Raw genomic sequence first — 18,001 nt, forward strand, 5'->3', positions numbered from 1 at the left:
AAAAAAAAGTTATGAGAATATCACAACAGCTTTGAGCAATGCTGTGTTGACATCGGATTTGTGGGCCCAGTTGTTGTCTACTGATTGATGATATGTCGGGATTTCAAAATCAAAAAGTCTCTCTCAGAAGCCAAAATAGATAAAGTACACACGTACGGTCGATAAAATATGAGTAGCAAAAAGAATGTTGCTCCATGTAAAAAAAAAAAAATAAGAATGATATATTTTGCATGACTACTCTGACAAGTACAAATTATCCCCAAATTTACTTCTCTGCTGGTTTCCATTCAGATCCAAATTAACCTGACCCTTTGCCCAATCCTGATTTGGTCAAACTCTTCGTCGAAGTTTATCGATGTATGAGTGGCTCCAAACTTCTGCTTCAAACAAAAATGTCCGACTTCCTGCTCAATTTGGGCCATGTCTTGTTGAGGCTTTTTCAAGCATCACATTATAAGACTTGCACCCAATTCTGTGTTGAGTGATAAAACTGGTGTCAGGAGCAAAGGTTTTGAACAAATGGCCGCTTCAAACTCAAGTAGCAGACTTCCTGTTCAAATCCAGGCAGTGTCAATATTCGTGTTTTTGTGTATGTGGCTTTGATTTGTACTTTGATGACATTTACCCTGTGTTAGTTTTTATGTCTTGTATGTCTTTTTTGTGGTTGTTTTTTGCGTCCACCCGTTGTTGTCAACCCGGTTCCTTAATTGTGTTGGCCTCTCAGCTCCCACCGCCACTCGTGTCTTGTCCAGGTGCTCCTCATTGTCTTGTCAGTTTTGTTTGTATTTAGTTGCCTGCATACTTTCAGTCTTTGTCCGATCGTTGTTTCTAGTGGTGCACAATGTGCAAAACATATGCAAAAACGTATGTGCGTACGCATGAATCCAAGCACATTACTTTTGTACATCTCAATCATTGTGGAAATGTTGGGAGTAACAGATGCCTCGCTCTCCACGGCACTCTATAAATATACAAATTAGTCTAAACAAGGCCTGCTGCTGGGAATGATCACCCTCCCTGATCAACAAATCTGATTATCAAGTCATGAGTCACCAAGAAAAAAAGAAGAACTTCAGAAAATGTGAGCTGGAGATACTCGGAAACAAAGACGAGGCCCGAAAAACTGTTCAAGCGGCATCACTTGGTTATTAAACCTCTGTTGACCAAAAAAAAAAAAAAAAAGTTTCGGGGTGGCCAGGGGGGCAGTGATGCTACTGTGTTTTGCACGCCACTGCACCCGCCATCCAAGTAGTTAGCGTAGAGCACCGCACGTTCCACTGGTCATTTCACTCTTGCATACATCTGAACGTGAGCGAGGAAAGGCATGTCACGCCACCTTTTTGTACGTATGCCCCAGGTCCTTGGTCTCTCCATTGTTGTGCGTCGCCGCCATTGTTTCGTTGCCAATGTGTACTGTGGTCTGTTTGATGTGTTTGTGCGCAATAAACACATCAGCGCCTCGTTTCAGTCATTTGCGCGCACGTGATTGACGGATATCGCGGCTGGCAGAATCTCACACTCGCCGAGGAGCTAATTGACTCTGGGTCAACAAAAAGAGATTTTTTTTTCTTTACTAGGGGAAGCATATGGCTCCTATTTGGGGAGTCATCAACTCGACGGGTTATATTTTTCATTAGCTTCACTTCTTCTTAATTGTGCTGCATTCGAGAAAGGCTCCAAACCGCACGTGAGATTCTTGAATGCTGACAAAGACAACTTGAAAGACTAGTTGTTATGGAGTTGTGGAGGAAATCGGGGGGGGGTTGCAGGTAGACAAGCTGAGCTCCAGGTGGTGTTGTCATCATGTGGAGGAAAGTGAGCTCTTGGAGGAGACGACCTTGATTCTTCTTGGAAAATAATCTTTTTCTCCTGGACTGTTTTTCCAATCATTTTTTTCGGGCTAGCAGCTAACAGGCGTTGTGAACACAAGTGCTTTTCACACGGGACATCGGCGGCGCGATGATCGGCATTCATTTGTACCCGACTCCACAGCCAACAGGGTTCACACAGTCGTTGCGACTTTACACGTTCAGATAATTACATGTGACATTTGCCTTAAACACAAAGCTCCCTGGGCAGGGAATTTCGGGTTTTAGATTTCAGTTTCTCTGCATAATTAGTTGCATGGTGACGTCTGCATGATGACTGTTTGTTGGAAAAAGCAAGGAAAAATGTCACTTTGATGGCCAGCGTTAAAGCCATCACATACTCTCTCCATCCATCCATTTTCTAATCCACGTTATCCTCACGAGGGTCGGGGCCGAGCCTATCCCAGTAGGCCCTGAACTCGTTGGCATCCCATCGCAGGGCAAACAAAGATGAACTACCATTCATGCGCACAACCACACCATGGGACAATTTAGAGTATTAACCTGCTATGCATGTTCTAGGAATGTGAGAGGAAAGTACCCAGAGAAAAACCACGCAGGCACAGGGAGAACATGCAAACTCCACACAGGAAGGCCGGGGCCAGAATCGAACCCTGCACCTCTGCGCTGTGAGCTGGACGTGCTAAGCAGTTGACCAACGTGGCACCATCACATACTCTAGTGCAGAAAAATGAGAGCCTGGCAAATGTTTAAAGTCTATTTCCGAAAACCACAAACCGGAGCTGGATACTAATAAACATTAAATTCAATAACAAATGTTTTTGGAGAAAAAAAAAATCTATTCAAATTGAATCAAGACAGATTTAATCCAAGCCAGATGCTCCTACAATATGAACCCTGGTTCTTTCCTTCAAAAGGACATGATGTCAATCACCAGTCGATTTACATCGATCAAATATACAGTCGTAACTAACTGTAGCCAATAGAATGCTTATAGTAGTATGATATAATAAGATTTCACATTGGGCAGCTCAGAGTGCAGAAGATGCCCATTGGCATCCCACAGGGGTCACCTTTAGGTCCTTCAAAATATTCATTTGACCCCAATATTTACACTTACTATCCATGTTTATAATACTGTACGCTACAGAGGCACAATTATTGTGACACAAACTGCAAACACATGTAAATATGGATCTGCTTTGTAATGTTGCGTAATGAACATCAGACACCTAAAGTACAGTACACGCCCTCCCACGGGCCACTGTGGCTATTTCAAGCTGTGACAAAACCCAAAAAAGTCATTACAAATGCCTTAGATGAGTTCAGAGAAAAGGGGGGAAATAATGAATTTGCTATCAGAGCATATATTTGCCAATACACCAAATACGCACACGCATACACACACAGACACGGTGGGAGCTGTTTGCTAGCGCCGCAGAAATACTCTTTGCAGATGTACACGAGGGAGTGGAGCAACAACAAAAGCCAAATATAAACATGTTCTGGCTTCATGTTGGTCTCGAAAGACACTTGTAGCCGTGATGTTCGCTTCCATCAACAGTGACAGCTCCGCGTTCCATTCTTTTCCCGTCTCAAGCGCGACAAATGTTTGCCAGCAGGGCGGACTTCACACAGCTGAAGCGAGCACTTGAAGAAGTTCACTTGAATTATTTGCTGTCAATGGACATATTGGCGGCGACGCACACACACGCACACACACACACACACACACACACACACACACAGCAAAGCCGACGAATAACTCAAGTCAGTGAATTAATGGGCAGCCATTAAGTAAAAATGACGAGTGAGTAGTAGCTCATGCAGTTGTGAAAAGATTCTTTTATTTGGAGCAACGGCTGACACTTTTAATTCTCCCATTTTGAAATGTGATGCAGCTGCAAGCGGAAAGTGACATCGCTCCAAAAACTTCGTGGCAATAAATATGGGGAGAATTTAAGGGCACTCGGTACAACGACAGAATACAGTAACTATGGCCTCAAAATCAACAACTTCCTGTTCATTTTAGGCAATTGGTCAGTGAAATAATTTGGTGCACCCCGACTTTCAAGACAATCGCACCAAATTAGATGGCGAAAAAAATAGCAATTCACAATAAATTCAGATCCCGATTATATTTTGCATTGCACGGCGTATCATCAAATTTGACCAAATTAGCTCAAATCGAAATCAGGGGTAATAGACAGATGGGCCATGAGACTTGGCGAGAGATTTTTCGCCAAGGGTGTGGGCGGAGCCTTTATACTTTGCCATGACTCTTGAAATGGCACGTTTGCACAGCTTCATCGAACACCGGATTGTCTATCACAACCAGACAAGATGTTCATTTATCCACCGAGCCTCTGTGTTTCTCTGCCAAATATTCTGTTCATGTTGAGGTCAAGCTGTTCTGACAAGAAAATAAAATATTGTTTTCTTCCTATTCAAAGCTATTCCGTGGCCGTGCTCTTGTAGAAGCAATGGCATAAAAATGCATTTGATCTATGTGGTACGCAGCCTTGTTCCCGCAGCAACCGTGAAAAGAGCACGGAGGAGAGCCCTGAAATGTGTTGCGGGTGCGAGAAGTAGGCAAGTACATTGAATTTCTATGTCGCGGTGTCACATAAATCAATCACATCACAAAGCACCACTCAGACCATCTGATTGATAGTCATTCGCTTCAAGACGGAATATTTGTTTGGATTTGAGACCAGCACAGCTTTTGAGGGGAAGATAAAGATTAGGGGGTGAATCTCGGCTTGTCATATCGATAATGGGGAGGAAGACCAATGGGTTTAAAGTCAGACCTGAAACAAGAAAGAGTATGTATATGTATGATGTAAACAGACGAAGTGTGCAGTTGGTTGTAGAAAAAGTGTGTCGCAATTGTGAGGAAAAAATGAAGCAGTTCATGTGGTGAATGATGCATGACATGTAAAAAAGCTACTTGACATTCAACTTGAGCCATGTGATGAGTCAGCATCACTCAGTGTGCGTTTCTTTGTTGTATAGGGGAAAAATAAATGATGATTTTGCCATCAAGAGCACTTTCTTTTACTTTGTGTTGTTTTACAGTTTGAGTTGACCAATTTTTTTTTTTTTTAAGTTTGCGTCAAAGTCATTGTTCTGATGCAAATAGTGACACAAAAAGCAGCTTTTCTTCGCTTTTTGTTTCAGACACTGCTGGTTTTGGTGAAAGCATCCCATGTTCAACTGCTGATTGCTAAAGAATGGAAAATTAATGTGCATACATAATCATATTCAACAACAGTATTAACCATTTCCATGCGTTTTCTGCCAAAGTCAACGCAGCAATAGGCCTAAAAGTGACTAATCAATGATAAAATGTGTATGGAAAAAAAATATGTAAAATCCACATAACATTCCCCTTTGTGACTCAATATTGCTGTTGGAAAAAAAAAAACTCCCTGGAGCAGTGCACCTTCCATGTGACACATCCACCACCGCAGCCCCATTCCCCCTCCCCCGCCATTAAAAAAACAGAGTTACTGTAAAGCCATAATCCTTCTCATCTGGATCGAAGGGCCCCATTGAGACCACAGTGGGATTGGCACATGTTGGATGAGGGGTGGGGGGGCCTCTGAGACTCTTAGCATCACACTAGTGGAGAAACAATCATTGCGCCACACCCTGAAATGTGAGCACGAAATAAACACACCCACAGATCGTACTGTGTTTACGGTAAAGAAAAAGCTTCGAGCCGCTGGAGCCGAACCCCCGCGCTGGAAAAATGATGGTAAGCGGAAAAAGCCCGGACAGTTCTGGACGTGCTTTCGGGACAGAAGATGATCTAGAGACAGAAAGATGGCAAATGAGGCTTAAATTTCGATGATGACGCGGAACTAAGGGGATGGGGTGTCACTCCACCAGATCCAAAGGAAAGGATGGAACCAACCAAGGGTTGCAGCAAAAAAAGTCAAAAGGAAGAAAAAAAAATACATGACAGAAAAGATTATACAAAGGAGTAGTCAGTGCTGGACTGGCCGTCGAGCCTTGCGGGCAGATGCCCGGTGGGCCAGTGTCTTTGGGGGACATTGTGGTGCAATTTAATAGAATAGAATTCATAGCTCGATACAAATGTATGGAACACTTGTATGGAACACGGGGATGGTCTCTACCTAAAACGCGAGAGCCCATTTTTAGTGCTGGGGCAGCCCTGGCAGCAGTGGCAAAAATAATGTTGATTTAGCCATCTGAAGCCTCGTTCTAAGAGCCAGGTTTTTGTCACCTTTTTTTGGGAGGGTATTTGGCATGTAGAAAAGTTTGATTTGAGTGTTTCTTTCTGTAATCCTGGTAACAATAGTTTTCATGCATATTTTTATGTAAAATACAGTCGAACCTCTTTTCAATGTACCCCATTTACATTTTCACCTCTATAATGTTCAGATTTCAAAGTCCCGATTTCACGTAATTCATTTTCCATTTGCTGACAATAAAAACATATTTAACGTAAATCTCATTACTGTATAACGACCAGATTCTTCCCAGAAAATAGTGAAATGGCCTTCATTAAAACGAATCGTGGGAAGCTAACTGCTGCTGCGACTTTGCTTAGGTTATCGTCTTTATTTTATGTCTAATAAAATCATATTTTCTTCACACTGTACACATATTTGTAATTGACATGTTTTATACTGTATGTTCATGTTTGGACATCTGTAAATGTTGATATTGTATTATACAACATAGTAGGCAGACATTTGATTGAAAATGGTTATAATTGTACCGAGGTTTGACAGTATCACAAATATTACAGTTGTAAAAAAAAAAAGTGATTGAATATTGTGCCCCCGCACAATGATGCGAATACAGCAGCTTTTTTTTTTTTTTTTTTTTTTTTTTTTTTAATGAGCCGGTGGGGCAGTTAAGATAGAGCCCTAATGAAATCTGCCAGGCAACAAGTTGCAGGGCCTTTGTAAGATTTCTTTCTTCCTTTGGTTGCCTCTGCTGCTGGAGTTTTGGAGTTTTAACAGGCATGATGTCAAGGACAAAGTCAGATGCCCAATGACCATGTTAGAGGGGATTAAGTTGGTGAATTAACTTAGCTTTTATGGAGAGGAAAAAAAAAAGGCAAATCGGGTCAACTCTTTTGGCTGCCTGGAATACTTCAGGAAAAACAGGAAACGGCGAGTGACTTCTCCGCTTCCTGGCTCCTCTGCTTCATTCATGGTCAGGTTTTTACATTTGAGTTCTCATCAACCAAGACGACAAAACCCCTTCGAAATCACCATCCTGAAAGTTTAATGAGAACGAATGACAACATTGAATTATAATTGCCCAAGGAAAGAGCCACCTGTGTAACCAAGCAGAAAACCACAGAGTTGATAAAGTCGCAATTCCGTCTGTTCCAATACTTTTGGAGTTGTGTGTAATTCATTTTCGGATAACTTTTCAACGACGCCAGAACCATGTGACTTCAAAACGTTTAAAATAAGGAAGGCTAGAAATGCTAACATGTAGCCAACTCCCCATTCCATTCAGACAGAGCAGCACCAACGGGGAAAAATGTGGCTTTGACGGGTGGTGCGAAAGGGGATACAGTAGCACGATATGGAAAAATGCTATTTTAAATATAGACAAAAGGCGTGAAAAATACATACTCTGAATATATTTCATTTATGATCATCGAATTTTCAATGCAGGTATAAAACATCCATTATCCTCAGACAACGAGGGCTTGAAACAAATGACAAAAATAATCACACACTATAATTTTGCTTTTTCTCGAGCAAAAGAGCCCTTGCATAGAAAATGCCCATTCAAGGACTACACAAAACCGTTGTTTGATTGCTTACAAGCTAATAGCACCTCCTTCATAAAATCGATCACCTGATTGCTCCTGCCTACATTTTCCCACCTTTCCCCAAGCTGGCTTTTACGAGTATGAGGTCAGCGCCTCCTCTTTCCCACTGCCGTGATAGAGAACAGAGCTCACGGATAACAGCGTCGGAATGATAACGTCGCCGCGGCAACGCTCATGTTGTGGACCATGTGAGGACATCAACAAGAAGTGCAGAGAGGGGGAAAGGAACAGTCAGAACGATATCCAAAGCACCCATCGGGTTAATAAATGAATGATTTGAAAAGCGGGTGTTTGGAATTCCCAGTACAGGAGCGCAGTAAATGTTTTTTGCAAACATCAACGACGATTTTGAAAAGGAATCACCCAAAAGATATGTTTTTGTAAACATCCACAATGATTTCGTTTTTAATGGATTTAGTATCGCGACTTTTGAGACTTCGGCGAACCGAATACTGCAGCAAAACTCCTCAGAGCAAGATTGAAAAGTTTATTTTTTTCCTCTATTGCTTTAAAATGTCCTGGATTCTTCAGTTTTTGTCATGTTGTAAACTATTTTGTCTTTAAAATCTCTTTTGTAACCATGCGAAGCACAATGAGTTAGCTTGCTAATGAAACGTGCTATACAAATAAAGCGCCCTTGTCTTGCCCAGAGTCAGTGGGTTAATGTTGACTGAAAAATCATATTTAGATAGTGGGCACCCTAACGCTTTACAGATGGGGGCAGAGCCAAACACAAATATAGTAAATCTAACATTACTCCACAACTCTTATTTCGTTTCAGGTATGAATTGAAAAGCTAGTTCAAGATGCTAGCGCTAGTTTGAGCTTTCGGCTCTATCTGACATGTAATGCAATTTAATTTATACATGCCAATTTTCTCGAAACAGAATATGTTCTTGGCAAATCACACAGCGGTTGGCAGCTGCTTTTCATCACTTATGAAAAAAAATGAACGTCAAGAGCAGGGGTTTGCGCAAAGTCACCGAAAGTCGATCCAAAGCACTGCACCGGAACTCAGCACCAACTAAAGTTTGATTCAGCTTTATTTTGTGTGTGTGTGTGGGTGTGTGTGTGTGTGTGTGTGTGTGTGTGTGTGTGTGTGTGTGTGTGTGTGTGTGTGTGTGTGTGTGTCTTTTTTTTACCGGTAATGATTTATCAGTCTCCGAAGTTTGCGCTGGCGCTTATGAAGGGTTTCGGCCGCTCATCCAGTGGTCTTTTCTTTTGCACGGTAGGAGCGTATCTAGTAGGATTCAGTGGCACTGCTCAAACCATAAATCCCTAAATTTAAGACTTGGGCAGTTTTTCAAAACAAATATTCAATTTTATATTCCTTTTTTAATTAACACAAGTAGATTTTAAGACAGGAAAGGCAATTTCAAAGACAGATTTTGGGTGCCGCAATCTATTATGTGCCTTTTGAATCGTAAGACCAAGTGCTTTAAACCGCAAACTGTTTTAATCACAAAATTATACGGTTTGAACTTTCAAAATAGAAAATATCGATTCCTCGCCTGAATTATGTTGACAACCACACACGCCGCAAAAGAAATGAATCCAACATGATGTTTGTGTAAACATCAAAGACGATTAGGAGGCTTTGATGAACCGATAATGCGTTTGCTGTGGCTTGTTCAACAGGCTTTCTTTTGAATGTGGTTCGATTCAGGGGCCGTTGGCCACCACTTAAAGTTTTAGAGTTGAGACATAGACAGTTTTGGTCTTTAAATGATACAATTTAATACTCCTCTTTTCATTTTTGAAGTACACTTGAAGAAAGCAAAGGAAAATTGTAAGGCAAACCTTGGATGCCGTAATATTTGTCGGTCAATTTCCTCTTTGGCTTTCGCAACTTAAAACCACAATTCAACAAGTACCTTTTTTTTTGTTTTTTTTTTTTGCAAACTGATTTAATTACTAAATCACACAGATAAATCCTTTAAAGCAAAAATATCTCATTTCCTTACCATAATCATGCTGACGACCGCATGCGCCATAAATTCATCTCTCTCAAAAAGGAAATTAAACTAGAAGATGACAAAGCAAATAAATAACCCTCATGTGGCCTTACAGTCTTTACATTTTGCAGATGTGTGCCGTCACATGTGGCCCGCTATTCAATTCCCGACTTCTTGCCAGATTGTAGGCAAAAAAAAAAACGGTGCGTCGCGCCTGCGCCTGTGCCTGCACATGGACCGACCCAAACCTCAGGCGGCATGACTTGCGGCTCCGCTGGTCAGGGAGACAAACTGAAAAAACGGAAAGACTTGGAAATACACGGCCTCCATTCACAGCACTTTGGACCGGCCCTCCGACATTTAGCCAACGAAATGGCGGAAAACCCAAAATGGATGACTTTATAAGAGGACCCGACCAGACTAGGTTGTAATTATATGCGGTGTAATTCACTGCGGATCATATATCTGAGACACTTTTACTGAAGGAAACCCGAAAACCAGAAAACACAGCTTAGCTGTATAAACACCCGCATTCCCAACACCGGCGACAAACCCTCGACGTCCGCAATGTCACACCAAATGTGGCCTCAAAGGAATTGTCACCGGTGTCATGTGCAGACACTCAACAGAATGCGTCGTTGCCCCACGAGGTGTACAACTCAGCAGATGAAAAATCAAGCATACTGGTAGTAGAAGTACTCGTCGCGTATCCATCTGCAGCCACTTTCAAACCGCCTGTTAAACCCAAGAATTTTCCAACGGTATTTGTTTTCCGGACGGTGCACTGTTTCAGACTTGGAAATGGGGTGGGGGGGGGGGTATCATTTCATCCTGCCAAATCCTGCCAATATTCCGCCATCTGCGGGAGATTGTATGCCAGTCTTGCGCTTCTTTTTCAACGCTAATATAGTTGGTGGCACTTTTGAGACATGATTAAAAAAAAAAAAAAAAACTGTTATTTTCCACCTTTTATTTCAGGTCGCAGTACGGAATAAAGGGACATGGAATGGGGGTGTGAAGACATTCGGCAAATATAATTTACGGTAGACTTCCCTCCTGAGTTTGCAGTTTTCTGCTGCCACTTTTGCCGGCCAATGTTACTACCTCAGAAGTCAGAAAATGTGCGGATCAACTTCAACACAACATTCCATGTGGGTGGTAGCCTTCGCAAATAACACAGGCCCATTTAATTTTTTTTTTTTAAATCATAAAAATTAATCAGAAGTATCGTTTTTGCCAGGTCAACGTCATTTTGCAAATAATCCGCCATCTGGGGTAGACTGTAAACGCTTCACACCACAATCCCGCCCCCACCACCAAAGACCTTGAAAGCCAGCAAATAAGCGGGTCCACTTCAACACCCCATTCCGTATCAGTGGTACCTATCAGACAGAGCACTGGGCTGTTCACAAAAAAAAAAGTCTGGATTTTTTTGGGTCTATTTTCCTTTTTGTTCCTGGTCGGCAAAGTACGGAAAAGGGGTGTTGAAGTTGTTCTGCGGATGATTTGCCTTGAGAGGTCGTATCAGAGCCACGTCGACATCTGTTTTCTGCTCCTTCCACACAGCTATCAGCTATTACCTATTTGATATTACCTTAGAAACGGTCACGTTTGAGGGTCGACGTCAACACTCCGTCTCAAATTGGGAGAACAGTCGTCCTGTCATGATTTTGCCTTTTAAGGTGTAACTAAGCCACAATCGCGGCCTGCAAAATTAGACCAACGTGGCCTGTAAAGAATTATCAACAGTGTATGAAACTTAAACAACAGCAAAATTTCGATACGAAGTCACAGTCTAGTTCATCGGCTGTTAGTAGCCTCAGGACCTCGACAAACGTTTGTGACCTCCAGTCGAGACAACGAGGACCATCTGGAAGGACGCCGGCCGTTTTTAAGACGCTTCCTGAGCCTGGGAGGACATTCTCAGTGTCCGTTTCATACTGGGATTTATGACCGTGTTGTTCATTGTTATCCCGTCGTGTAAAAGCCCGCTGCTTTCCTGTCGTCTGGGGGGAAATAAGCGCCACACACAACGTTCGTCCTTCGCGTCACATTTTTGTAAACATCAACAACGATTGGTGGTCTCAATGAATCGGACTACGGGGCTTTTGGTGGCAATCAGGGTGAATTCAGAGTCTTGAACTTAATGCATGTAAATAACAAGGGCTGTGTATGTGTTTTGTAAACAATGGTGACCAGTTCAGGGTATCGTCTGCCTTCCGTCCGAAGTCAGCTGGCATAGGCTCCAGCGACTCCCCGCGACCCTGTTCAGGGTGAAGCGGTGTTGAAAATGGATGGATGGATCAGTCCTAAAGGTTTTGGACTGGCCCCCAGTCAGACAAAGAATCGTTTTTTAAGATTCTGCTACTGGTCTATAAATCACTGAATGGTTTGGGTCCTGAATACATTTAGGAAATGCTAATTGAATATAAACCTACGCAAATTGCCAACAGAAGTTTAGTTCACACCAAGTAGAAATGCTTGTTTTGTTCATTTCTTTTGTAGGAGACTGGACTATTTCAGAATTGTCTGTTATTTATTCCTTTCCTCCTTGGGTGTTCACAACCCCCCCCTCCCCCCACAGAATTTATTTTGTGACTTCCTCACTGGATGTTCTGTTTTGGTGCATTGTTTTCGATTTTCTTAGTGTCATTGAAGTTATCGTTAATTTACGTTTTTTTCGGAGGCGGTCTTTGAACGCCTCTCGAGTCGAACGGCAGGAGAGAGGGCTCGCAGTCGGACAGAGACGTGTCTGTATTTTTTTGAGAGGGTTAAAAGAATTAATAAAGTGTACATTTAAAAAAACAACACTGCAGCTCTATTTGTGTCGGAGCTGCAACACTTTGACGATGTCGTTTTAAGTATTTTTTAATCTATTTCTTTCCTTTTAAATCTTTCAATCTTTTGTTTGTAAATGCGTTTAAATGTTGTCAATGTACATTCCTTTAGTCATTTCAATGAGCTACTTTTGTTCTCTTTCTTATGCCTCGGAATGTCTTCAGCTGTTGGGTTTATAAATTCTTTTAGGTGTTGAAATGTTCTACATAAATAAAATTACCTTGCCTTGTCATTAAAGAGCTCGGCAAAACTAACAATCAGCATTCAGCATTTACACTGCTCAAAAAGGTACACATCTTCTGTGACGGGACCATGAATGAGCATTGAGAGGCAAGATACATGATTTACCCTTTCAGGGACGGCGGTAACTACAGTGGACAGTTTACCATGTTATCAGGTTACAGGGTGCATGAAAAGGGTTATGGGACAATGACGCTTATTGAAAGAATGTTCGGCTGGCCTTGATGCTTCACGTTAAAACCAGCCATCCATTTCTAATGCCTTTTTTTTTTTTTTTAATAACAGTGATGCCTGACGACGACCTGGAACGCTCTTCTCGACGTAGTTTCGGCGTGAATCACAGATGACTTGTCGATTCAAACATACATTATCTCTTCCTGGATGTTATTGTTTGGCCGCGTGTCCACCAAGCCTGCCAGGAAACTCGACGTGTCTCGCATTCCAGTTTTCAAAACAAAGTATCATCGAAACTTTACGCGAGTAGCCTACAAAAAAAAAAATAAAATGGCCATTCTGAGAAATTGATATTATTTGCTTATTTTTCCATGGAATTTGACACTGACGGTCAAATCTGAAAACTATGTGCGTTCTCCTCCATTTGGGAGGTCAGAGAAGTTGTGGGAAGCACGACGGCGATGCAAAGGCATGACAACAGCAAGTCGTTCATTTATAGCCATGGCCTGAGGTCCCCAAGCACAAACACAAGCAAGGGGGAGGGTGTGGGAGGGTCAAGAGCCTTTGAAATGTTGAGTAGAGGTTAGCAAAACACTCATAACCTCTGCGAGCGTCTCACAGCCGCGATAAGCGAGCGATGGGGATTTTTTTTTTTGTAAACGTTCAACAACAAAGCCCAAAAATATTCATTTCTACGAAGCTTTGTACTGGATTGCTTCTTACTGGACTTTCCCAACTGAGAAATTATTTGCATGCATTTCCTAAACCAATTTCACGTTCACAACTGGCAATCGTTGCATTTTTCAATTCATCCAAAGTGTTTTTGTTAACATCAAAGACAAACGAGAGTCATCACCAAACTTAAAATGAAGCGCTGAAGACCATGGAGCGAACCCGATCCGATGTGTACTTTTCAAACGAATCAAAACCACAAATTTTTGATGAACTTTTTTTCCCCCCAGAAACGTCAAAGACTATTTCGAGTCTTTGTTTCGTTTTCCGTGGCTTTGAAGCCAACACGAGACTGACGCCGATCTACTGTTTTCATGTGACGACCGGTAAATTTGTGGGTATCATTCATTTGACCGTTTTCACTTTATTTTGCTGCTGTATTATTTTATGTTAGGGGAAGCAAGACGACTGCTGAGTCATCATATATGTTGTGTACTGTAGAGACATAAACACAGATGTGCTCATGCTCCGACACACACACACACACACGTGCTCACCACAAAGAAGACGCCGCTCGCTTTGCATAATCAAGCGTACTCAAGGACGCGATGCGGCCTTGGGTCTTGGCAGGAGGCCGCCGCAGTTTGCTAACGCTTCACCTTCGCTGAGGGTGGGAGGACTGCTTCGGAGACGAAGGGTGGACGGGCGGACCGCCTGTTGTTCAGAGCATGCTTGAGGTGTGACATCAAACCGCAACGACGACACACACACAAGCATAACGCGACCATTCAAGACTTAAGCGGGAAGATTGTTGGGTTTTGTATATATTCAACAACAAAGCTTCACTTCAAATGACCTTGACGTGATCCTGACTCAGCTCTAAAAAAAAAAAAAAAATCTGCGTGTGGGAAAAAAAAAAATCATAAACCTAAGGTTTATAATGACCTATAGATTCCACAAGATGATCCCCAAAGCACTACTTTTATACTACAAAAGACTTTCAGGCACTTAGACAGCAAGTGGGTATGTTTTTCAGTGACGAGCAACAAATATGTTTCTCAAATAAATCTGCAAACACGTGAACTCAAACATCAACGACAAGTTAGACTCTCAACGAACCCAACGTACAGATGAACTTAAACGTCAAAGAAATTTTCGCGTCTCGATGTTCGAAAAGAATTTCAAGTCTCAACTAAGATGAGCGGTCCAATGTAGTAACTGCTGTCCCCGAAAGGGTGAATCAATTTCTGTACACTTTTTTTGCTGACATCCAAAACAATTTTGAGTCTCAATCGACCTCAGATTGTAGCAGACATCAAAGACAATGGTGGCTTCTTGTATGAAACTAAATGTTTTCAGAGAGCTTGCTGCAAAAGGAACGAGGCCTGCCCGCCTTCTTGGGTGTCCTATGGCGACCGAGCTGATGCCTTATCGAGACGTGTGTGTGCGTATGTGTGTGTGTGTGTGTGTGTGTGTGTGTGTGTATGTATGTGTGTGTGTGTGTGTGTGTGTGGTGGGGGGTCGGGGGGGGGGGGTTAAGAAGTCTGACCAAAATTCACGCAGAGACCGAGGTTCCCATGCGACGGCTTTTAGAACCCCGACTCTTCAAGTGACGGCTCGACGACGCGGCGAGCGATTTAAAGAAAACCGCTGCACATCTGCTTTGGATTAAGACAGCACTCGTGAAGTGAGTGGATGGTAGCTGCGATCAACCGTAACTCAACGCTGGTAAATGTTGCACTCGCGCTGGGCAGTTATGGTGGTGAAATGCGCACTTTCCGTCGGTGTTCTAGTGTGGGGATTACAGTAAAACTGATTTAGGGGAAGCGAACATTAGCATTATTATTAAATCCAGTGTTAGCTTGACTTTCGGGAGGCCCAACCTACGAGCACTTGCGCTGGGTAGTTATGGTGATATGCGCACTTTCTGTTGGTGTCCTATTGTGGGGATTACGGTAAAACTGCTGATTTAGGGGAAGCTAACATTAGCATTATGATTAAATCCGGTGTTAGCTTGACTTTCGGGAGGCCCAACCTACGATGTCTTCCAGTTCTGAGCTGTTTCGATTTACACGTGTGTTTTTATGACAACTTGAACTTCTATCTTATAAGGCACCGCTGGAAACTATTATGCCATACCAGCATCTTTACATCCTTAGGACAGTTTTCGGGAACTGTAGTGTAGAGAACGCGCTAATCCAGACATCACAAGCAGGGTGCGTATTGCGCTCACCTTCCTCACTTGCTTTTTTTTCCTTTTCACCATTTACAGTAAGTCAAGCCTTAGCCGGTAAACTTACTTAACGTTGGGGCCCGATGATTTAGCGCCGCACCTCTAGCATGTGGTACGCGGCCCGTGTCTGTAGAACCTGAAACTTATTACGCTGATCACTTCAGAGCCCTGAAAAGCGGACTTTTTTTTCCCCCCTCTCTCTCCAGATGGGGCCCATTGAGTAAGCATCTGGAAGCCAAATCTGCTCATTTTCTCTTCCAAACAGCAAAGAGCCACGTGTGCTACCCCCAAGGTGAACCCCCTTTTTTTTTCTGAGTTGTCACAAAGCTGCTGCAGTTTCCACTGCCAACAGGAGGCACTGCAATTGACTTTTTTGTTTAGTCCACCTTGATGATCTTAAGTACATAATTCTTTCTCACTTAGAATGTTGTGAAAATAAAGTAATCCTTCTGCAATTATTTTACAGTAGGCTAGGTATAAATGATCGGTAATTACCAGAATACTATTGTCCGAAACAAAGCCCTAAAATCAAGACTTAAGGCCCCTGGTCAGACGCATGGGTCAGCTATTTGTCACAGACTTAAGACACCTAGGAACTGTTTGAAATTGTGTGTGTGTGTTGAGGTGTGGGGGGAGGGCATGCAAAATACGTCTCGTTTCAAAGATGAAAGGACACAAACTCTTGTGTGGTCAGCAGCATTTAAAAGCACACGACAGGAAGAGTGGGGTCCAGTGGGGGTCAAGGGTTACGAGAGCCACACACACACACACACACACACACACACACACACACACACACACACACACACACACACACACACACACACACACACACACAGGACATCCTGGGAAAATGACACAGTGGGGGAATCTGAGTGTTAGGAGAAGTCAACAAATCAAGGGGAATGTGAGGCATGCAGTGTAAGTGACAGGAATTGTCATCAAGACAATTAGTTTGGATCATGTGGCAATTAAAAAAAGGACAGCAACTGTCATTTAACCACTGGGAAATGTCACTGTCAATATATTTTAAAACCTCCATATGACAGTGTTTTCTTCAGATACGAGTGACCACGCCAGTAACTCAAAACATATTTCAAAGCATCTTTCCTAGCTGAAATGAATGGAAATCCCATTAATCTGTTCCCAAAACACACACACACACACACACACACACACACACACACACACACACACACACACACACACACATAATTAATACAATTTAATGACAAACACATCTTAAAAATACAAATTCTAAAATTTAAAATAAATCAATCTAAATAAAACTCACTTTTTCATGTGTTGCATCTCAATAAATGGTATAAGTTGTTTATGATCTTCCTGTTTATTACCCTCTTGCATTTAAAAAAAATACATTCCACATGTCTCATCACATGATATTCGATTAGAGTAGTAAATTACAATGCAGAACTTACTGAAGTGGATTAAAAGTGCAGCAAAGGGTCAATGCGGCTTGCATGGAGTCAACGAAGACATCCAACTATTTGTTTGATGTATTCTGTGTGTTTATTTTAACAAATTACTTTGTGCGGAATAAATGGCCATCGTCAGTCATGCCGCAAAAGTTTCTCCTCGGAAAAGTGGATTCGTAAGACGGAATCGAAACATAAGCGCTCTCATAAAAACGAGATGGACGACAGGGAGCAGAAAACAGCTGGTGGGAGGATGAAGAAGAAAAAGAGGGAGAAGAAAAGCTCAAGAAAAACAGCAAAAGTTCCCTCGGTTCACGTGCGCACGCTGCCAAGCATGACATAGCGTAGACTGGGGACTGGTTTGTTTTTGGGATGCAAAAAAGCAACTCAGCACCACCCCTCAAAAAATAAAGGGCAGCAAGAGCCGCAAGTCAGATGATTTATGCAATAATCCATAACACAAACAATAACTGAAGACAGTTTGCGATTCGGCGTTGGCGTCCTTTTTGGGGCCAACTCATTTCTCGATTATTTCACGTGTCGGGTTTCAACTCGTTTCTGATTTAACGAGCGAAGTCTGCAGTGTGGCTACACACATACGCACACACGCACACCCCACATGCACACGTGCCAACATAAGCAAGTCCAGGAAAGACCCTCACCACAGTACAAGTCGTCTGTGGTCCGTGCCCCTTGCTGGCTCCTCTTTCACATTTATGATGTGCACACATGGAGCAGAGCGAGAGGCTCGCTGATGTAAGGCCTCTTTAAAAAGTTGGGGAAAAAAACGAAGCAAC

General features: G+C 42.5%; 1 protein-coding gene across 1 annotated transcript in view; it reads right to left on the minus strand.

Moving 5' to 3' along the window:
- pear1 (platelet endothelial aggregation receptor 1) overlaps window positions 1–18,001 on the minus strand; it is a 41,727-nt gene that overhangs the window by 21,043 nt on the left and 2,683 nt on the right. The gene's annotated exons all lie outside the window — the stretch shown is intronic.

Source organism: Hippocampus comes, unplaced genomic scaffold, assembly GCF_001891065.2.
Source record: "Hippocampus comes isolate QL1 unplaced genomic scaffold, H_comes_QL1_v1.1 scaffold315, whole genome shotgun sequence".
Classification (NCBI taxonomy): domain Eukaryota; kingdom Metazoa; phylum Chordata; class Actinopteri; order Syngnathiformes; family Syngnathidae; genus Hippocampus; species Hippocampus comes.